General features: G+C 36.0%; 1 protein-coding gene across 1 annotated transcript in view; it reads right to left on the bottom strand.

The window, feature by feature from the left end:
* Positions 1-18,010, bottom strand: part of LOC123680267 (neuropeptide F receptor) — a 113,452-nt gene extending 95,442 nt beyond the window's left edge. The window contains exon 1 of the mRNA XM_045618070.1: positions 17,739-18,010. The gene's annotated coding sequence lies outside the window, so the exon portion shown is untranslated. The remainder of the gene's footprint in view (positions 1-17,738) is intronic.
* Between the last annotated feature and the right edge of the window lie 5,982 nt (positions 18,011-23,992).

Raw genomic sequence — 23,992 nt, 5'->3', positions numbered from 1 at the left:
TGGTTTAAGTTTTTTTCTGTTTTATTAATCTCAATTTTATACCCGTTTGAATAAATTGAAGACACAAACGAAGGGAGGGGATTACTTGAATGTTTTTTCATAGTAGCTTCTGCATTCCTCATGATATTCTTATGAGGCAGTGATTGAACCTACATTTATCCAAATATGCCGGAATTCTCAGGAAAATCTTGAGGAAAATGTTTTAAAAACGATAGCAAATTCAGAAGAATTGCAAGAGATTCAAAAATTTTCGAATTAAAAAAAAATGTTTCACTATTTTTTTTCAAATATCTCAATTATTACTCTTTTGGTGTTCATTTATGTGTCTAATATAAATCAGGGCTAGCATTACAAGTTAACTGGTAGTCACTGGTATTATTTTTTCCATTTATTTTGTCTTTGGGAGGAACAATTTAGAAATTTTTATCAAAGACAAAATGAATAAAGAAAACCAATGCGATGTCTTCAAGTTAACTCGTAATGATTGCCCTATGGTTTATAATGGACAGACAGGAATTCATCTTTCAAAAAAAGTGTAAACGAACACCAAAAGAGTTATATCTACATTTGGTAGTTCAAGTTCAACATATACGAATCATTTGAAAAATTGAGACTACACCTTTGATAACAACTTCAAAATTGTCCATATCGAAATCAAGAGCCCAAGATCAACACATTTAAAATCTTTTATTTGAAACATTTTTCCGTAATATGTTTCCTTCTCGAATTTTCGACAGATTCAACTCAAAAAAATCACCCGGTATATGATATGATATGATTTTTGATGAAGTCGATTCAAGGTAAAACTGGATATATTCTTCATAAAGAACTTCACTCTAATATCCGAATATTTTCCTATTAATTTATTTTCTTCCTTAACTTCCTAAGAAGATCAAATTGAATTATCTTCGCCTACATCACAACGCTTTTTAGGTTAGGTCTCTTCGCAAACCAAAAATAAAAAAAATAACGACGTACACCTTCACCTGAATTCATAATTTCAAAACTGTTTGAAGTCCTTCAAAATAATCATCGTTCCGGTAAATATTGAATTTAATTGGATATTCATCCGATACTTGAATAATGAAATCCTGGATCAAAAGGCTCCTACGCTCATTTCAACATATCCATATCCTTTATGATTTTCACTTCTCTCTTTGGCTAAAATAGAAATTCAAAAAGAGGAGAATATTTCCAGTTGAATCCAGATAAAACACAGAATATGCCCAGTTGAACTTTTTCCACATTAGTTTTTAGAGAAAAAGAGTTATACTTTTCTTATTGAAGAAAAGGTGATAAGTCAAAATTATGCCACTATTTCACGAAACACATCAGGATAAATACGTTGTAAATTCGTTTCGAAAATCGATACCGAATAGATAAAAATGCGCTTTATTACTCTTACCAACATTTAAAGAAACTATACAGAATATTCGTTCAGATTACCGTCGTAAACTGTAAATATCCCTATTTGCATTTAATGAACTGTTATGCTTTGTATATTGGAGGAAAATACTGAAAGCATCAGCATGTTCTGGAATAATAGAGCGCTTTAAATTTCCAACTAGCTTCATTGTGAAACGAAAGTAGAGTTTTATGTTTAGTTTGTTCATTGCAAATTTTCTGAAAGTTGCCTTCATATATGGGACAAAGAATATTTATTTTCCTTGATTCCTTTGGAAATGTTCGAGTTAATCGATTGCTACAAAAACAAGGTAAAAATACAATATGTTCCTTGGCTCAGAATATTGGCATGGTGGTAAATCTAGACAGCAAAGTGGTCACTAAAAACAGCCATTGATATCATTGAAATTTGAGCAGTTGTTTTGTCCTTTTGAATCCGAATATCTTTTATATTAACTGTCCAAAAGACCTACAAGACGTAATGATCTCTAAAATCACCATCTGGTGTAAGTAAAGAAATGCTGAAACAAGTGAAAGCTAACCCAACGTTCATAAAACGCTTTATATTTAGAAGAGAGATGAAAGATGGATACATAGGTTTAATGTGCAAAATAAAAAGCCTAATATTACAATATTATATTAATCATGTCCCTATATAAAAACAGTATATAGAATATGTATAAGAAAGCCCCAAAAATTCGAAAAATTCCTATCTATTATCACATGATAAGAAAAGAATCGAACTAGATTCGGCGAACTTGCAATTTGAAGTAAACTCGTCATTTGTATTTTCGTTCATTTGTGTCTTGTGTTTTGCCAAAGCATTCACTATTTCATATAGTATACTTTTGTCTAGAAATATAATTCCAAATTGACTGAATATTAAAACCAACCAAAATCAATGAATTGTCCAAAACTGCACAAATTGAGTGAACAATTAATTAATTGAATAACTAAATTAACATAAAGACAGCCGTACGTTGCATTATTTTTATATTTTGTTAATATGATTTTTCTTTATCAATATATTATAGTTCAAAGAACTTAATGAATTTACAAACTTTTAACTTATAAATTCATTTCATAAACTTGCATTTTTGGAACCTTATGATCTTCTCTCTTACTCTTCTGTGAAATGAGTATACAAATCAACATTTACAATTGAAATAACAATATTAGAGAGTAGAATTTAGTCTTTTGGTTGTCGTTGACTCAAAATATGAAGATCAAATGAGTTTACCTGATGAAGGCAATTTAATATAAATATCAAAATTATTTCACTCATTTAACCCTTATAATCTCCACATTTTATGTGATCAATAAACATCACGGAATAATTAGAGAGGACCATAAAGAAATAAACATAGATAGAGGAAGTATACACAATTTTCATATATGTCCCCAACATGGTTTGATTACGTTGTCGGATTTTGATATATTTTCAAATCCACAATTTTACTATATCTTTATAAATGTATATTATATTGAATGAAATATATGTGTTCGAGTGATTCCCGATTAAATATGCAAATTTGAATATTTGGAGTTCGATATTTTTCCTTATTGTCGAATTTATAATAAGCAGAATATTTATTATTTTCTGTATCTACCTGCTGAAATCCAAGGTTTGGCAACTTTTGCTCTCCTAGTGTCATGGGTTGTTTCACGTCGTTTGGCGAGCTTGAAGTTTGTTTTCTGAATTTATTTATTCAGGTATTTATTTCAATATATTATGAGTTAATATGAAACGTTGATTCACTATGGGACATAAGAAGTTCGTTCTTTCCGGAGAAACTCGCGAATTGAGTGAAATATCGTATCACTGATATGTTTTCATTTCCGCGCGCTTCATGTCAACTTTGATAGTTTATGTTGGGGATAAAATTTACTTAATGAAAATGACATATCAATGTTTATTACTCTGAGGAGAGGACTTAAAAATCTGTCAAATCTTTCACTACTACCCTGACATATATAAGTAAACTTTTCGTTATGTTAATCAAGCGCTGAAAATTGGTATTATTAGAATGTTAGTCGCAACTCTCAATATTCCTGAAATATTAAAAATGCTGCATCAGCTGTTCTCGCACAGCAAAGTACTTAGCCATATTTACGAGGGAACTGGCATGTGTGTTTATTTACCCGAAACCATTCATAAATAAAGAACTTGAATGCGCTCGAAGCCGCTGTATTGGAAATTCGCCAATTCATACAAAATAACCTACTCCTGTTTTAATCGTTTTACGAAAAATGCTACAATGCAGAAGAAATTTTGAGCTAGTTTCATGAGCGAAAAGACATAGAAAATCCGCATCGATCGATTTTAAAAAATTGCACATCCTCTGTTAACCTCACTATTTTCCACAGAATATAGGTAAAAGGAACAAAAAGTGTTTACTTTCCTGAAAAAGCATTCAACAATCAAATCAGGATTTTCCACGCCTATGGCTCGCACACACAATCGGCCAGCTCGATTGTGATTGGTGACACTAAATTTCCATCTCTCTTGTATTCGGGATCGAGCACAAATGTTTATTTGTGCCATGATGTCCCAAACATGCTCTATGGGCGAAAGATCGGGGGATCTGGACGGCCATGGCAAAAGATTCACATGAGTCGCTTCGAAAAAGTTTAAACTAAATCTGGCAACATGAGGTCGGACATTATCTTCTCGAACCGGTTAAGGTAAGGAAGAACATATGGCTCCACTATTTCTTGAAGGTAATGCAGCGCTATCATTTTATCTCGAATGAAGACTAAAGCTGACCTACTTGCATGTGCAATAACACCTCATACCATAACGCCTACTGTCCGGTGTACATGACGCTCAACATCAAACTGAGATTCACGTCTTTCTCCCCGACATCGTCCAAACCTTCTTCGACCATTATATGCACCCAAGGGGACTCGAGATTCATCAGAAAAGACGAACTGATGCCATTCCACATTCCAATGTTGACGTTCTCTGCACCACTGTAATCGTTGCCGGCGATGCTCAACCGTCAGAGGTAAAAGATGGGGTTGATAATACTACAGTCCAAAAGACCTTATCCGGCGGTAAACCGTTCGGACAGTTACAGAATGGCCTTATTCTCCTAACCATTCATCAGCCAAAGTTCGAGTTGTCGCAAATCGGTCTCTAATCAATATGTCGATCTTGAACTTCATTTGTTCCCCTTCAAATCCGGTGCCTACTCTTCTTCAATTTTGGGCATTATCAAACCACGCTTGATAATATCTCATAAAAGTAGTTGGATTTCTGTTCGTGTGGTTACCGATTTCTCGAAATGACAACCCCGCCTCCCTTAGACCAATAATTCTACCTCTTTCAAATTCACTGAGCTGGCAATAAATTCCGAGTACACGTGCTCTAGGCATTTTAACAACAACTGAACATCGACTTTGGATCTCTTGGAACAGCTGGTTTGTTGTAAAATATAAATAACTTGAAAAAAACGACTACAATATTCAATTAAGAACAATTGTTCACATGAAAATACCTTCACGATTTTTTCCTTCAAATTCAATCATTGACTTCTTGCTATACTATCTATGTTTTACCGAAAAAAAAATTAAATTTAAATAGCATCTTCTGGGTGTTGCAGTTTCTTTGTCAGTAAGTATACTATTTAGTATTTCCGTTGTATCAACACCAAATAGTAGTCATGTTATTTTTTGCACTTATTACGTATAGTAAAACCCGAAAGCTTCTCTGAAATCCAAAGGTCGATCATCAGAAATAATAAATCAAAACGTGCCGTCACCAAGTGCAGATCTAATCGGAACTATGTTTACCCAAAGGTTCGACACCAGGATTATTATGTTGAATCCCTAATCCAGGATAAATACAGTAGAAAGCAGCTCCTTCATTATACATTCCACCATCGCCATCGTAAATATATACCACGTGGTCCGATAATAACCTTATCTGCATTGGGTTTTATATTAATCCCCAACATTACAGACTACATATAATGCATTACTGGAGATTAAATTGTGTATTTTTGTTATCCAGTAGGATAATAAATGCCTGAAATAGATACGCGAGCACATATCGATACTGCCATATCATATTTAATCAATCGATTAAGTCTCCGATGTATACACATACGTCAAACCAGCCAATTTCTGGAAACTATCAGAACTTAATGAAAGTTTACCGGATTCTGCTCTGGAAATTCAAGATAGCAGGATGTGATCCATTATGATGGTGTTATTTCGCATTATTGAGTTTGTAACTTCGCACGAAATCTAAGGTGCTCCACAGTTTGGCTTATTTTCTATTCCATTACGATCAGAGAGTTTCCAGGTTAACTCAATATGTCTTCGGTTGTCGATGGTTTTCCTGATGGATCATTCGAAGGAGCAGCTTGTCGAAATCTCGATCAAAATGGTTGTAAGGGATTTGCCGCAGACCCCTGAAAGTGTTTCCTTCAGTTTAGAGGGAATGAGAATTAGCAACATTGAATGAAGAGCTTTGGGATTATTTCCCCATAAATAAAAAAGTTTACACTGGTCGAAAATAGTATCTAGCAGTAGAATCAATACTTTCCCGGGTGACAATATGAATTGGGGAATGTGGATATACTAACGGGTGTTTTTTTTCGAGGAATATAACTTTAAGTTGGCATTACTGTTCAAAATGGCGACCGATTTCAAAGTTGTCAACTGATTCATTCTCAGTTTGGTTTGGCAATTCATCATGAATAGACTCACGCCTGAACAACGCTTGCAAATAGTGCAATTTCATTTCGAAAATAATGGTTCTGTGCGGAATACGTATCGCGCACTACGTCCATTTCATTTTGTTTAGCGATGAAGCGCACTTCTGGTTGAATGGCTACGTCAACAAACAAAACTGCCGCATTTGGAGTGAAGCTGATCCTCAAGTGTATGTCGAAACACCGTTACATCCAGAAAACTGACTGTTTGGTGCGCTTAATGGGCTGGTGGAATCATTGGTCAGTACTTCTTCAAGAACGATAATGGCCAGAACGTTACAGTCAATTGTGATCGGTATAGAGCCATGATTACTAACTTTTTCATTCCTGAATTGAACAACCATGATGTCCAGGAGCTGTGGTTCCAACAAGACGGCGCAACATTCCACACAGCTCGTGCCACAATCGATTTATTGAAAGACACGTTTGGTGACCGCCTAATTTCACGTTTTCGACCTGTGAATTGGCCTCCAAAATCTTGTGATTTAACACCGCTAGACTACTTTCTGTGGGGCTATGTAAAGTCATTGGTCTATGCGGATAAGCCACAAACCCTTGACCATTTGGAAGACAACATTCGCCGTGTTATTGCCGATATACGGCCACAAATGTTGGAAAAAGTCATCGAAAATTGGACGTCCAGATTGGACTACATCCGAGCCAGCCGTGGCGGTCATTTGCCAGAAATCATATTTAAAATGTAATGCCACAAGATTATCATGCGGATCAATAAAATTCATGACAATCGAATAATCCATAGTTGTTTTATTGCAATTTAAAGTTCTTTAGCTCTAAAAAAAAACAACCTTCACGTATTGTCCATCGCTGTATGTATGAACATGCAGTTTGTGTTCTATAAATTATTCACAAAGTTACAGGGTGTTTTGTATGGAATTATGATACCGATAAACCTAAATGAAACGAAGATGTTCTAATGCAATTCCAGCAAAAAGTATCACCCAATCAAACTCCACACTCTTACAACTTGCTGCAGAAACAACTCATTTGAATAAGTAACAACATTCAATCCTAATTACAATTAGGGTCTCGCTGATAAATTAAAGTAAACCTCCGCAAAGGATACGAATCTTCTAATCTTGCACTCCTATTGATACACTCGCCACAAAGAAGCTACGAGCGTAGCATATACATCCCAATGAAGTGCGGATTCCTCTCGGGATGCCGTATAATTGCTAACAGCAGTCAATCTGACGTCCGGCTACCGTATGCGCAAACCACACGACAAATTAGTGGACAAATCAACGGTTTTGTGTTTCCGAAAACATTCCACCATCGGTACGTGAAAATACGAACCGGAAACGTTCGATAATTAGCTTTTTGCGAAACCCAATAAACCACTAATCAAACCTGCCTGCTATTAACGACAACGACATGTGTCGTTGTACTCCAGTTTTCAATACTAGACTTTCGTTATGTGCTAATTCTGCCATCGATAATTCTCTGGATGAAATTTGACATACCGAATTGACAGGACGTATATCTGGTAAAAATGACCCGGTGATTTTTTACGTCGACTGTTCGGCAGAGGCGTAGCTATTGCCGTTAATATTGGGCTTGCAGGCTACAGGGGCCCCAAAAGTTTGTAAGCTAAATTTCATAAAAATTTTATTAAAAATTTTTTATAGATTGATAACATTTTTTAAAATAACTACACCTTTTCGAATTGTAAAAGGCCAATTGAAAAGTCCCCGGTCTACCATAGTGAAACATTTTTTTTTGGCAAAATTCGATTTAATTATTCAACATAGTTGCCTTCGAGGGCGTAACAGCGATTATAGCGATCTTCCAACTTTTCGATACCATTTTTCTAGTTCGATTTGTCTTTCGCTTCGAAATAGGCCTCAGTTTCAGTGATTACTTCTTCATTGGCGCTAAATTTCTTTCCAGCGAGCATTCTTTTGAGGTCTGAGAACAGGAAAAAGTCGCTGGAGGCCAGATCTGGCGAATATGGTGGATGCAGAAGCAAATAGAAGCCCAGTTCATGCAATTTTGCTATTGTTTTCATTGATTTGTGACACAGCGCATTGTCGTGATGAAGCAGCACCTTTTTTTTCTTTTCAAATGGGGCCGTTTTTCAACGATTTTATCCTTTAAACGATCCAATAACGCTATTTAATAATCGCTGTTGATGGTCTGGCCCTTTTGGGGGTAATCGATGAATGTTATACCTTGCGCATCCCAGAATACTGTTGCCATAACCTTGCCAGCTGACTGTTGTGTTTTCCTCGCTCTGGATTCGGTTCATCGGGTGCAGTCCACCCTGCTGACTGTCGATTGGACTCCGGAGTGAAATGATGGAGCCATGTTTCATTCATTGTCACATATCGATGCAAAAATTCAGGTTTATTGCACTTAAACAGCTTCAAACACTGATCAGAATCTTTAAAACATTGTTGCTTTTTATCGATTGTGAGATCACGCGGCACCCATTTTGCACACAGCTTTTCCATGTACAAATATTCGTACAAATATATTATGTACACGTTTTGATGATATCTTCACAATGTCTACTATCTCGATCAACTTCACTTCACGGTATGTTAAGTTTTGATCAAGGTTCGTAGAACTCAGCGCCGCCATTGTCCAAAGATTCACCCCTGAAGTTAGTTATAGATAATTCCGCGCACTTTATGAGTGCGCTGCACGCAGTCGTCCTTATAATGACGGCTGGCTATAATGATAATTTAACTATGTCCGTTTTATCTGTAGCACTTCTATGTTCTAAACCCTTTTCGATGGTTCGACAAAAAGGTCGAGGTGGGGTAAGAGATCGAACCGTCACTTCAATTAATTCCAGTTCAAGTCAGTTCAGTATATTCAACACACAGTCTAGTAAGTACAAGTCAAGTACAGTTTAGTATAGTTCGTCGTTGCTCTCGCCCCTTGAGACACAGTGTTCAGCTTGCACATTTCAAGTTAGTTAAATATTGGCCTAGTCGCCACGTGGTTAAAAAAGACCCTTCAGTCGGTCATCTTCGTTAGTACCCCAGTCGGTAAATTGTTATTGGATAAGTGCGTGGAACTGATTCATAGTTCTCGATAACTAGTTAAGCGAATCTTGTAAAGTGTACATTGTGTAATTGTATATATAAACCTACTTCAATAAATAGTGTGGAAAATTTCATGGTCCTTCGAAATTCATAACCCAGTACCTTACAGTCCAATTTATGTATGGATGTTCTCATCTAATAGCTACACGGTAATTAAAAATTATTTTCTATTTTTTGATTTTTTCGTCGATGACACCCTTTTTTGGGCGTCCACTGCGTTCGCCGTCTTCGGTGCTCATTACACCACGTTTAAACTGAGCATAGCAATCAATGATGGTTGATTTTCCTGGTGCAGACCCCGGAAACTCTTCATCAAGCCAAAATTTCGTTTCAACTGTATGTTTTCCCTTGAAAAATCATTATTTTATCAGCACACGAAATTCTTTTTTCTCCATCTTTTTTCAAATAACAAAAGTGCTCACAACGCAATATCTTATAAACTAATGATCAGGCTGCTGTCAAATTTTGACACGTATCGTTTGAAGGTTGGTAGTAACTGAAAATCATATGGATTTAATACTAGCACCGCCATCTGTGCATCAGATCGGGGACGTATCAATTGGCCTAATACGTGAATGAAACAATGCTCAAAATCTCCTTTCCCCATTCTTTAACTTCATCCGTTTCACCACAGAAACGCAAACTACAATATATCCGACCGCAATTATTTCGAGAAGTTCACCGAGAGCAATGCAACCCCCAAAACAACACCCCCGAGTATACAATGATCACGTAAGGGTATGCACAGGCAATTTGAAACGTATCCCAGATATTCCACATATTAGCAAACTTGGGAACACATTTATCACGATGCAAACTAATTGTCGGAGACGAGGGTATGAAAGAGGAGGTGGGGGTGAACGGAACCCTCAACCCTGAATGCACAACCGTAAATACAGGCAGTTCCATAAAGTATGTCGATTAAAACACATAAACGCCGATGGGTTAATATCGCGTCCTAATAAGGATCATCAACACCCTTAAGCTGGACGATTATGTGTCTTTTATGGTTAAAAGGGATGAAATTGAGTTTCAAATTGGTTATATTCAAAGGTGCGGCTGAGTGACCAACTCAGCAATATTCTATCTAACGACTGGTCTAAATTATAAACCACTTCTGCAAATATAGAAAATCATAATTCAATACATCAATTAACAGTGTTCAGTCCAGGGGTTCCTGAGGGGATATTACCCCCAGGAGTATGATCGATACCCTCCGAAGAAAAACAATATCACTTACTCATCTCGTATAATTTGAAAATATACCTTAGGATCTCATTTTAAAGGTGTAAATAAAGATATTTTGAAAATCTTCTTTGTACTGTGTATTGGGCTACCAGAAGCAAAATTCAAAATTATTTCTATTTATATACAGGGGGTTCGAAAACAAATATATAGATCGAAGTAACCGAATTAATACACTCTGTATAAATTCAGAAATGTAATGGCAAGCTCAAATAATAATGAGTTTCTTCAAATCACTTTATACCGCAAGAGCACCTTTCATGAGAAAATGGATAAAAATTGAGTTTTTTTTAATTGGTAACTAATGAAGAAACTAATTATGACGTCGATACAAGCATTTTTCTTCGAGGCAGACATATTGTCTACTCTACTCCTATACAGAAATTACCGTTAACAGAGCTGCAAATTTACTTGTTTTCTTAGTTCAGTGTTTAGCCGCAGGGGGAGTTTTTTGATTGGTAACTAATGAAGAAACTAATTACGATGTCGATACAAGCATTTTTCCTCGATGCAGACTTATTGTGTAGTCCTATACAGAAATTACCGTTGACAGCGCTGAAAATTTAATTTTCTTCTTAGTTAGAGTTCAGCCGCAAGGAATATTTACATTTTTTTGTCGATAACCCAGTATTTATAACTGATTTGTTTTTGGAGAAATATTGAATGAATTATTAAATCAGAATTATATCATCAATTCTCTGACCTGAAATTAATGTATCTAATGACATACATATTCTTCTATTCGTATACCCCTCCTTGATTATGAAAATATTTTCGAATTTTTGTTGCATAAAGATTGAAAAGATTTATCCACAGTCCAGTATTATTATTATTAATCAATGCAAATAATGTTCATAGCTACTTTCTGTTTTATGATTATTCAAATGTTTTATTGTTCAATGTAAATTTTATTCTTCACGAAATTCCTTTCTTTTTTTATTGGGAAGTGGCCTGACTTAAAACGCAGTCCAAAAACTACCGATGATGCTGAAGTCTCTATCACCCGTTGCTTCAGAAAACACCAAAAAAGTACACGAGAAGCTGTGGAGTTGAAGATGTCAGAAGGCAATGTACTCAATATCCTGCTGAATATTTGACCATAGGAAAGTTTGCTAGAAATGGATGCCGCGCTTGCTTACCACTGATCAAAAACAACAATGCATCGTCAATTTCGAACCTTGTTTGAGCTGTTTAAGCGGAATAAACGGATTTTTTCTTTTTGTATGATAGTGGGTAAAACATGGATTCATCATACAGTTCTGGTTCGAAGAGAATGTCAGCTGAGTGGAAAATAGCCGATGAAAGCCTTCAAAAGAGGCCAAAATCTCAAACAAAAGCTGGCAAGGTGATGGCATCCGTATTTTGGGAAATGCATTGTTCTTTGACTCTCTCACAAAAGGTGAAGAATTCTCCTGGAAAGGAGCATTCTTTTGAAGCCTGGTTCTAATGAAGAAGTTATTGCTGAGGTAAAAGTATTTCGTGAATAAAAATGAATCTTTTTACAGAGCAGGTATTTACAATCGAAGGAGCGTTTTGATCTTGAAGATGACTATGTTGGCGAATAAAAAAAATTGATTGAAGTGTTGTTGATATGTCCATCTGATAATATTTTGTTTAAAATATGATAATTCTGAGGACTTCGCCACGGTTTCAATGTTTCAATGGAATCATAGTAATTAACCAATGGAAGTAAGAGAAAGTTTCGTCAATCTCAAGTCCACATCGCCTAAAATGTTCGAAACAATATTTAATTAGTGACGGCAAACCAGTATTTCTAGAAATGTTAGTTACATCTCAAAGTGTCATTATTACGTCGAAAAAGACGAAATATTTATTCGCTTCTTGGGCACAGAGACGGTCTTTTGAAAATGTATACCTAAAATTTAATTTATACTCCTATAACTCACGCTTTGATGTCAGAATAGACAAAATACGATCTCAAGCGTAATACTTCAGGATAACAACTGAGAGGATACGATTAGACAGATACAAATTTATGAGTGAGTAGTTTGGTTGAAGATTTACAAGAGAGCTTTTTGTCAGATCCGCATTCTTGTTTTAAATTTAGAAAAAATTCAAATCATCCTGACCCACCTAAAAATTTCTACTATAGAGTTTTCCAATAGGAATTATTCAATTAATCACTGTGTTATTTTTTTTAGGAATTTCTTATTTAATTGATGTTCAGTAGGTTATGTCATTTAATGATAACAACTTTATTTCTTTCGACTGTATATATTAGGTGTACATTGCTTTCGCCGTTTTGCAATAGATAGCTGAGTGGTAAGTGGTAGTCGAAATAAATAGATCGTAGATGTCATTTCATAAACTTAGGTATTTGTAAACATAACGCCATCGAAATATCAATTGATTTGTGTCTGCATCATAAAGTTATTGTCCATTAAACATGTCAGCTTTCGAGACAAATTCTCGTCATTTGCGGGAGGTTTTAATTTTCTGCTTCAATATGAAGAATTCTGCGGCAGAGGCTCATCGAATGCTCTCAAATACCTATGGTGATGCCACTATTAGTGAAAGAACGTGCCGATACAGTTTTCAACGCTTCAAGAACGGTGAGTTTGACTTCAAAGACTAGCATGTCGGTGGAAGAGAAAAAGTTTTCGAAGATGCAGAATTGGAAGCATTACTTGATCAAGATTCATGTCAAACGCAACAAGAATTGGCAGGATAATTGGGAGTAACGCAACCACCGATTTCAAAACGCCTGAAAATCATGGCATTGATTCAGAATTAAGGAAATTGGGTGCCGTACGAGTTGTAGCCCAGAGATGTTGAACGGCGTTTGTTTGCTTGTGAACAGCTGCTTGCAAGGCAATGACGGAAATGATTTCTGCATCGCATTGTGACTGGAGACGAAAATTGGGTTAATTACGATGATACCAAGCACAGAAAATCATGTTGATATCCCGGCCATTTTTCAACGTCGACGACCAAACCGAATATTCACGGTTCCAAGGTCATGCTCGGCGTAGTGTATTATGAGTTGTTAAAACCGACTGAAAAAATCACAGGCGATCGTTATCGAATGCACTCAATGCGTTTGAGCCGAGCATTGATAGATAAACGGCCGCAATACAACGAGAGACATGATTAAGTGCAGATTTTACAGCATGACAATGGTCGACCCCATGTTTCGAAAGTTGTCAAGACATACCTGGAAACGTTGAAATGGAAAGTCCTACCCCACCCGCTGTATTCTCCAGATGTTGCTCCATCGGACTATCACTCGTTTCGATATTAAGAAGTAAAAAATTGTATGATTTCTTGGATCGCTTCAAAAAATTTACGCCTATGTAAGTAGTGTTATTGTAAGTAGTCTATAATACGACGAATAGTAAGTCTATAAACTGAATAATGTCGTCCATGAGTTATTCCCAACAAAACCATTTTTAGACAGTGGTGAATCATATATCTTTTCACGATTAAATGGCATAACTTAATGAACAAAAATGATATAAGAAATGTCAAAAAATAATACAGTGTTGCCATTATAAAGAACGTTATAACGGGTGTTTTTTTTTTCGAGCTATATAACTTTAAGTTGGCATTAATGTTCAAGATGGCTACCGATTCACCAGCTGTCAAGTTATTTATTTTCAGTTTGGTTTGGCAATTCATCATGAATAGACTCATGCCTGAACAACGCTTGCAAATAGTGCAATTTCATTTCGAAAATAATAGTTCTGTGCGGAATACGTATCGCGCACTACGTCCATTTTATTTTGTTTAGCGATGGCCAACAAACAAAATTGCCGCATTTGGAGTGAAGCTAATCCTCAAGTGTATGTCGAAACACCGTTACATCCAGAAAAACTGACTGTTTGGTGCACTTTATGGGCTGGTGGAATCATTGGTCCGTACTTCTTCAAAAACGATGATGGCCAGAACGTTACAGTCAATGGTGATCAGTATTGAGCCATGATTACTAACTTTTTCATTCCTTAATTCAACAACCATGATGTCCAGGAGCTGTGGTTCCAACAAGACGTCGCAACATGTCACACAGCTCGTGCTACAATCGATTTATTGAAAGACACGTTTGGTGACCGACGTATTTCACGTTTTGGACCTGTGAATTGGCCTCCAAGATCTTGTGATTTAACACCGCTAGACTACTTTCTGTGGGGCTATGTAAACTCATTGGTCTATGCGGATAAGCCACAAACCCTTGACCATTTGGAAGACAACATTCGCCGTGTTATTGCCTATATACGGCCACAAATGTTGGAAAAAGTCATCGAAAATTCGACGTCCAGATTGGACTACATCCGAGCCAGCCGTGGCGGTCATATGCCAGAAATCATATTTAAAATGTAATGCCACAAGATTATCTTGCGGATAAATGAAATTCATGTCAATCGAATAATCCATCGTTGTTTTATTGCAATTTAAAGTTCTATAGCTCTAAAAAAAACACCCTTTAGAATATTAGTAGGTATTCTTTAAAAAAAAAATCCAGTAAACCATTACCAAACCAACAGAAATTTTCCACACTTCCTAAACTGAGTTAGCCTACAGAAAACCCTAACCTCATGATGAAATAGTGCAACATAAATATCTACATCGTCCCAGCGCTGCAATTCCCTTCAAAATAACAGTATATCCGAAAGAAATATTTCCCACTTACCAGCAGAAATCTCCGTATAATCTACACCTCTCATCTCAGAGGAAACAACAATTTACCGAACTCTGGGGAGAAGTGGGATGGAACGCGGAGTGTACAGGAAAAATCCTCTTTCCGGATTGCTTTTCAACGCAGAAAGCATATGGGAAGGTTTACAGGATTTATCGAAAAAGTTATCACATAACAAGGGAATCTGGTCTGTATAAAATTGCTCTACTTGTGGTTCATTGATTTTTTTTCCGATATGAACAATATATTTAGCGAATAAAAATATGTTGGGAAATAATTTTTCCTGTCCTGCGTTTTCCCGCTTGATCCACGGGAACTGCAGGTTATCGTTTTGCCCAATTGGCTGTAATTTTCGAATTTTGAACAGGTAATCATCTTAAGAGGGATTACCACCACGTGGTTTTCCGCGTTTCAGTCAAACTTTAGCTCTTAGCTTTTAACTCTTTTTTTTCATTCGCAAATTGAAAATATTTACCATCTCCCATGTAGATTATTGTTTAAAGAAATTATGTGAAAACCACATAACAATCGGTGATTTTTAAGAAACGAAGCCACATAGTGGTGCTCCCTCTTAAGGGTGTACACTATAAGCTTTCCAACTAGTTTCTTCAGTGCAGATTGATTTTGATTGAATCACTTGATCGATTCTTTCAATTTTAGAAGAAAAATTTACTAATGTTTGTTTTTATTATATGAACTTTGACATTTTTCTAAAGCAATGATAGTGCGTCTTATAGATAATCAATATACGTTTATTCCCCGGGTCATATCGAGGAAAAAATCATATAAACATGGACTCGCGAACGTACAGGGTGTTAAAATTTGAATTTTTTTTCCTAGCTTTTTTTCAGAGCCACTTTCTTTCACAAGATTTTCAACTGATTTGGCACAGATATTCCAATTTTTTCATCATGTGATATGCTCATTTTGAATGGAGTAACAAAGGAAAATAAGTATATCCTTGGATAATTTTAAGAATAAAATGTTCCATAAACATTAGCCCACAGACTTGGTTTTCGAGATACAGGGTGTTTCTTGTAGTCCTACTTTTTTGTGATGCTTAACCAGTTTATCGAATCTTTATTAATCTTCACTACAGAGTTGGTAAATAAGAACCAAAACTTATAATTAATTTATTCATCACAGCTACTTAACTGGATCTTTATAATAATTTGGATTTTCCTGAGAATCAGGATCTATTGGTATGTTTGAAATTTTTTTTCGAAATCGAGTGCAAATACGACAAAACTACAACAAATCAAGAAGTGTAGTTCTAAAACAGAGTTTCTTTTTGAATTTTTCTAAACAAGAACGGTTTCACAAGAAAATAGTTCTAGAGTAAATAAGCGGAAACCCTTCCAGGAAAAATATCATTCTGTAGAATTGATTTCAAAATTCTGATATCACATGATGAAAATTTTGAATTGGAATATCTATGCCAATTTACATTAAATATCTTGTGAAGGAAAGATGCTACGAGAGAAAAACTTCAACTTTAACACCTGTATCTCAAAAACAAAGCGTTTGCGGACTCATGTTATAAGACTTTTTTTCTTGAAATGATCCAAGAAATCTGTCATTTTCATTTGAACTTCCAATTTAGGAAAACCCTGTAGATATAATCAATTAAGAACAGATGTCTTCACAAATAAATTGCAATTTGAATGAAACACAATAAATTGTACAACACAGCCCAGACAATTTTTCGATGCGAATTACGCAGTTCAGTTCTTCGATAACTACATATTGAAATTCTGTGACAAAAATTATACAAAAAACCGAAAATAATGGGTAAGTGTATACCGGTGACGAATGCAAAAATCACAGATGGAAAATAAGCCGAGAAAGCGGATAGATAAAGGAAAATAATAAACCTCGGACTAAGACGAGTGCAATAAAATACTCATCTTGAAAGCGATAATAAACTCATAAACCGCAAATGGGTCCGATTTTTTACTGACGCGTTGATTTCAAAGGATAAGGTAATTACCCCCATTACCCCCCATTTCTACGCCCTTGATAATCAAAGATACCTACAGCGTAAAAAGACATAAGGTAAATAGACACACATTTCGTTTTATTCGATTTGACTTTTCTCCAAAAGCAGGCACGTAAAGTATTATTATTATGAATTTATTGTAGGTAAAATGATTTTTTTACCGTTTCTACTTTTTATGAAATGTGATATTTTGTTTCATATTTTTGTGCTTTCCTTTAAATAAATTTAATGTTTTTGTTTTTTTTAGGTCTTTTTTTGACATAGTATATGTATTTGTTCAATTCTGCTGTTGTTCCATTCAAAATTCTTTAAAAAAAACAGTATTATATATCAAAATAATTCAATGTTCTTTATTCAATAGAATTAAAATTTTTTTGGTAGCACGATTACAAGACATCATCGAAGCAGGTGATGTTTTTTGTTGGGGGGGGCGGTTTGATTGATACTTTTTCAGCAGGGGCGCTAAAAAATTCATTGCTTCAGGCGCCAAAATCGCTAGCGCCGGCCCTGTTCGTAAGTATCAAATTTGGCCCATCCTCCACATAAATAACAATCTCGAGCGCTCGTTTCCTAAGTCCTAAACTAACGCCAAGTTCCTCATTTTTTGTCTCATCAATCTCCTGTACAACCACAAAATAACTAACCTCTCTCCATCTCCAAAATCCTACGACGCCCCATCTCCATTCCCCCAAAAACGCAACAACCCCAAACACCAACCCAACGGGAAAATCTCACGTAAACTCCGCGTGAGTATCGAGTAGCGCGCGTCGTTACGCTGATGTGAAACGTCCCCGTCCTTCGCAGCGTCGGTCACGGCACTGACGCGACCGACGACAGTTGTTGCTTTTAAACGACGGCACGCGTCGCGGCGCAGCCCGCACGTCTCGCCTCGTTAGCGGTGTGGGTTACGGCTCGGTCGGCGTCCGCACGGCGAACGTGATGAGCTTTAAATGAGTTTCGGCAATGATTAAAACGAAGTGTTCCTCAGGGTGATGCGTTTGAGGGAGTGTGGATTCGATACAGCGAGATTTAGAGCCTGTTTCACCACTTTCTGTTAATAGCCTAGTCATAAGTTATCCGACAGATACTTCTAAATATTGTGTTTCACAAGTTCCAGATAATTTAAGAGTTGAATTATCTGGAAGTTTACTGGTCACTTCAACATATCTATGAGATAAAATGTAACTCCTAAATTCGTAACTTATTCGACAGATATCTCAAAAATTGTGTTTCACACGTGGTCAGATAATTTAACAGTTAAATTATTCGGCAGTTTATCTGTCACTCTAAGCCAGCCATACTCAACGTGCGGCCCGAGGGCCGCATGCGGCACTTTGGCCCTTTATATGCGGCCCGAGCCACGGCATAGTCAAATATTACAATTTTCACAGTAGTATCACAAATAAGTTTTCGAAATTACGCAAAAATAACGGTATCAATATTTACTCATTTACCTTTGTTTTCTCCCTTATTGCGTACACACAGAACATTATTACCATAGTATTTATAAACAATGGATTCTTCATACATACCATGATACTACCATTACCTAATCTTCTTAGCGAGAATGCCTTATTGTTTCTATGTATTCATGGGTGCGTTTTTTTTAACTGATTATAATAGTTAAATTGTCATATTATTATGTAAGTTTTTTTTCTGCCCAGTTCCATGATTTTTAAAACCTCTTACTAGCATTATTGCATGAATTATACTAATAAAAGGGTTTAGAAATCATGGTACTTACCAAAACAAAAATAGCGATAAAAAAAATTATTGCAATTTTCTTAAAATCGTTAATAGTATCCCCTGTTTTCGTTTTCGGAAGCGTTTCCCTTACACCCTGTATATTTTTATTTTCGCACTTCCCTACCAATATTACAAATGCGAAAAAACGTAATCTGCCTGTCTATTACGCTTTGACGCATAAACCACTGAATCGATTTTGATCAAATTTGGTACACAGACAGGAACTAGTAGAGCATAGGAAAGGACTTAGGCTACTTTATAACCGACTTAAAAAAAGGGTTTTGATTATGCGCGATAAACGAAAACCGCGCGGGCTAAAGCTAGTTTTAAAAGTCGGTAAATTACTGCGGCCCGCAAGAATGAACAGTAGCAATTATGCGGCCCAAGGTAAAAAAAGGTTGAGTATGACTGCTCTAATCTATCTAGGTATTAAAATTTAGCACTTAGGTCCATAACTCATACATCAAAAAATCTCTAAATATTGTGTTTAACAAGTTGGTAAACTTCCAGATAATTCAACAGTTCAATTATCCGGAAGTTTATCAATCACATCAACCTATAATGATAATAATATAGGACTATATTCAAAAGAAATTTGATTACACTTGTTTTAACATTTATAGAGGGCGAGGTTCAGTTCGTTCTGATTATTTCCTACCCCAAATGTCTGTTCAACTAACCCTAATCCCTATCTAGGTGCAAAATTGTAACACCTAGATTCATAACTTATCCAAGAGATATCTCTAATTAATATATCTAATTATACAAAGACGTACAACTTTGCTTCCGCCGTTTTTTTTTTCCTAAATTCGAGGCTTCATTGTAAAAAACTGGTTATACAATTCGAAGTATTGTCCATCGCTGGCCACTATTTTCTTCCATCTTTCGGGCAGCGTAAGAATCCCACGCTGAAAAAAGTGGTCATCTTTTGAAGCGATCCACAAATCGATTCAATGTTTTACTTCTTCATAAGACCGGAAGTGCTGGTCAGCAAGATCGTGTGCCATTGATCGAAACAAATGATATTTCGAGGGAGCAACGTCTGGAGAATATGGCGAGTGGGCTAGGTCTTCCCATTTCAACGTTTCCAAGTATGTCTTGACCATTTTTTCAACATGGAGTCGAGCATTGTCATGCTGTAAAATAACATTATCATGTCTCTCGTTATATTGCGGCCGTTTGTCTGTCAATGTTCAGCTCAAACGCATTAATTGCGTTCGATAACGATCATCTCTAATTGTTTCAGTCGGTTTAAACAACTCATAATATACTACGCCGAGCTGGTCCTACCAAATACTGAGCATGACGTTGGAATATTCGGTTTGGCCGTCGAAGCCGTGGAAGCATGGTCGGGATATCCCCATGATTTTATGACCTTGGGATTATCGTAATGAACCCATTTTTCGTCTCCAGTCACCATGCGATGCAAAAATTCTCTCCGTCTTTGCCTTACAAGCATTTGTTCTCAAGTTGACAAACACCGTTCAACATATCTCAGCTTTAACTCGTATGGCACCCAATTTCCTTTTTCTGAATTATTCCCATGACTTTCAGGCGTTTTGAAATAGTCGCGTTACTCCTAATAATCCTGCCAATTCTATTGCGTTTGATACGAGTCTTGATCAAGTAATGCCTTCAATTCTGCATTTCCGAAAACCTTCTCTTTTCCAGCGCCATGCTGCTCTTCGACGACAAAATCACCGTTTTTGAAGCGTTGAAACCACTCTCGGCACGTTCTTTCACTAATAGCGGCCTCACCATAGATATTTGAGAGCATTCTATGAGCCTCAGCCGCAGATTTCTTTATATTAAACCAGAAAATTAAAACTTCTCGCAAATGACGACAGCTCGTAAGCTGACATGTTTAATCGAGAATAACTTTATGATGCAGACACAAATCGACTAATATTTCGATGGCGTTATGTTTACAAATACCGAAGCTTATTGTATGACATCTACGATCTATTTATTTCGACTACCACTTACCACTACAGCCATCTATTGCAAAACTGCGGAAGCAAAGTTGTACACCTAATATTTCACAGTTGTTGAATAGGTTAAAGTGGTCGGTAAACTCCCAGATAAATTAACATCTGATCAGGTGGCAAATATATTCTTATGCAGCAGGTATAACCCAACTTTCTTCTCAAAACATGATAGGCAACATTGCCATTTGTCAGTATATTTCCTATAAGCGAGAACGAGAATATCCAATAGGTAGCTATTTCAATATTTATTCCAAATCTTATAGATTTTTTGATGAAAAAGGTGAAAATTGAGTAGTTGTCTACAAAAAATCTTAATATGAAGAAAGCACTAACGTGAAGTCAGAAGCTTTTGAACGCTCTATCATTCCATACGCCAATTGCGGACAGTTACGTGTCTCAAAATTTCTTCAGCTCAGCCCCTGTGAACAAAGACAATCGATTGTATCGAATCTATAAAAAGAATATTTTGGAGCAAATACATAATTGTGAAACCCAATCTGAATCTATTTTTGATAAAGTGAAGGAAAATGTCAGAAATATTAGATACATACAAAATTCCTAGAGTAGCAAAATCATATTCAATATTCCTTAAGAATTAATCACCGAAATTAATACCTTAATCTTAAAAATATCCTTCTGCTACGCCAATGGAAAAAAAGGTAAAAATTTTAAACATGCAACAAACTGAAGACTGTCCAATTCTCATCACTCTGCTTCCAGCTAAACATGAGGAAAATGAAATTTAACAGGGTAAACTTCCACGTCTTTCTCGGAAATTTTGTTTTATAAAGATGTTATCGTGACTCACTTTATATGAAAACAATATTTTGAGGCTTCTGTTCCATGGAGATAATAAGTTTTCCCATTATTTCGTATTAAGTATTTATTCAGAAGGGAGTTCCTCTCATACTTTTCAATTTTGTTTGTCTGGATAGGATGTATATGGGTACATTTTGCCACTCAGTTATACAGGGAGAGTGAATAGTACTCAGCGCATAAGCTTAAATTATTTTTGAATCTACAGGCTTATCCGAAAGTGGTGAAATACGATGCGATATCCTGTGTTTTTTAAATAAGAATGCCCAATTTTTATACCATATATCTCCATGAATTTCTGATTTCGAAATACCCCATTCGTCATCATTTATTTGGTGCATATCTTGAAATCGAAGAAATCATCGAAATCTAAATAGTGTTTATAGGCCTGATACTGTAATATGCTCTATTAGTGTGACGTCACACACCGCCATTTTTGGTTCTCCTATCAGTGTTCAGAATCCAAACAAATAAATTGTCATTCAAATTAGTACAGTGTCGTTGGAGGAATTGGCTTATTTTCATAAATAAGAGTATTTGAGGAACGATTTCACTATTACTTGATAGACAGAAGAAACGAGGTTAATACCAGTAAGTTTGAATCCTGTATCATTCCCCAGATTTTGTAAAAAGTCGTGTTTATTAGTTGAACTTCAAGTTCGAACTTACTGGCATTGATTTCGTGCCTTCTGTCAATCAATTAATAGTAAAATGGTTCCTTAAATAATCTTATTCATCAAAATAAGCCAATTTCTTCAACAGCGTACTAATTTGAATGACAATTTGTTTGTTTGGGTTCAGAACACTGATAGGAGAACTAAAATGGCGGTGTGTGACGTCATCACTAATAGAGCGTATTTCTTCAACGAAAACATACTAATTTGAATGACAATTTGTTTGTTTGGATTCCGAACACTGATAGGAGAACTAAAATGGCGATGTGTGACGTCATCACTAATAGAGCGTATAGTAAATCAGGTGCAATTTCGGTTTCGTCGATTCCGTTCCGGTAGTTTCGATGTCAAAGATGCACCACGCACTGGAAGGCCAATTATCGTAAATATCAATAAAATCATGGACATTGTCGAGTCCTGTTTCGATTGCTCAAGAGATTGAGAGTGCACAATACACCGTTTGCATAAGACTGATCTCAAGAAGATGCTAGATGTATGGGTACCACACGAGTTAAAGCAAAAAACCGCATTGACCGAATTTCCACTGCGAATCACTGCAGAATCGCAACAAAATCGCCCCATTTTTGAAACGCTTGGTAACTGGTGATGAAAAGTGGATCATTTACGACAACGTCAAGCAAAAACGGTCGTGGTCGAAACGCGGTGAGCCTGAGCCATCGGACACGGTCAGAAAGGTTTTGCAGTGTGTTTGGTGAGATTGGCAGGGAACAGCGCATATTTGACCTAAATTGGTTCATTCTAATCTAACTATGGTAATTGAAGCCTTGTTCTTCATGCAAAACAATGGATTTATTTTTACTACACCTTATACTTTCATGCGCCTTAGTTTTCTCATGAAATAAATTTACATATATTTATGAAATATGTGAATTTTTTTTAACTTGTTTTTGTTCTACAAAAATTTTGGAAAAATGAATATGATATGATTTACTAGAATCCATCTTTCTATAAATAAACACTTAACCTAGTAGGTAGGTATAGGTACCAACAAAAATTTCCCCTTTTTTGCTAACCTATATGAGCCGTGACTTTTTATGTCCCCCCCCTCAAACATCGCCTGGAACCGCCCCTGAATGAAGACCACGTGAAAATACTGAATTCTCTTAAAGAGTTCAAAATAAATTACTGCAGCTGAAAAAATCTCATCAATATTTATCGCTCATATGATCTGCTCAGAATTCAAGTTTCAGATTAAATGAGTGTCGTAAACGGAAGGATACCTACCTAGATATTTGAACGACATTATTTTCAAGAAATAAATTTTCGAATAGTGCATTTTCATTATCCATAAAAATTTTTTTGCTGACCACTTATTTTTTCGCTTCTCAACATAAGGACTTCCTTCTGAAACACCTTGTATTGTTTCGCACTCAGTGCTGATAAGATTAACATTTTTGGCAATATCTGACATAAGATTAGGATAAACATCCTAGGCATAAGAGAAATGAAGGCTTTCCCTACATAATGAAATATATACCTGAAAAATCATTTTTGTATAATCACATTAGGGTAGTTTCCTAATCGAAAGTAAAGTCTCGTCTGCCGTGAAGTCTCTTTTACAAATAAAATGTTTCATGAACCAATTTTAAAGTTAAAGAAGTGTTCGTCATAAAATCCCGATATTAGCCGTTTATGGTAAGAAAAGAGACCGTT

Source organism: Harmonia axyridis, chromosome 5 (assembly GCF_914767665.1).
Source record: "Harmonia axyridis chromosome 5, icHarAxyr1.1, whole genome shotgun sequence".
NCBI lineage: Eukaryota > Metazoa > Arthropoda > Insecta > Coleoptera > Coccinellidae > Harmonia > Harmonia axyridis.
The sequence above is the reverse complement of the archived record's forward strand: the minus strand, read 5'-3'. Positions and strand labels throughout refer to the sequence as shown.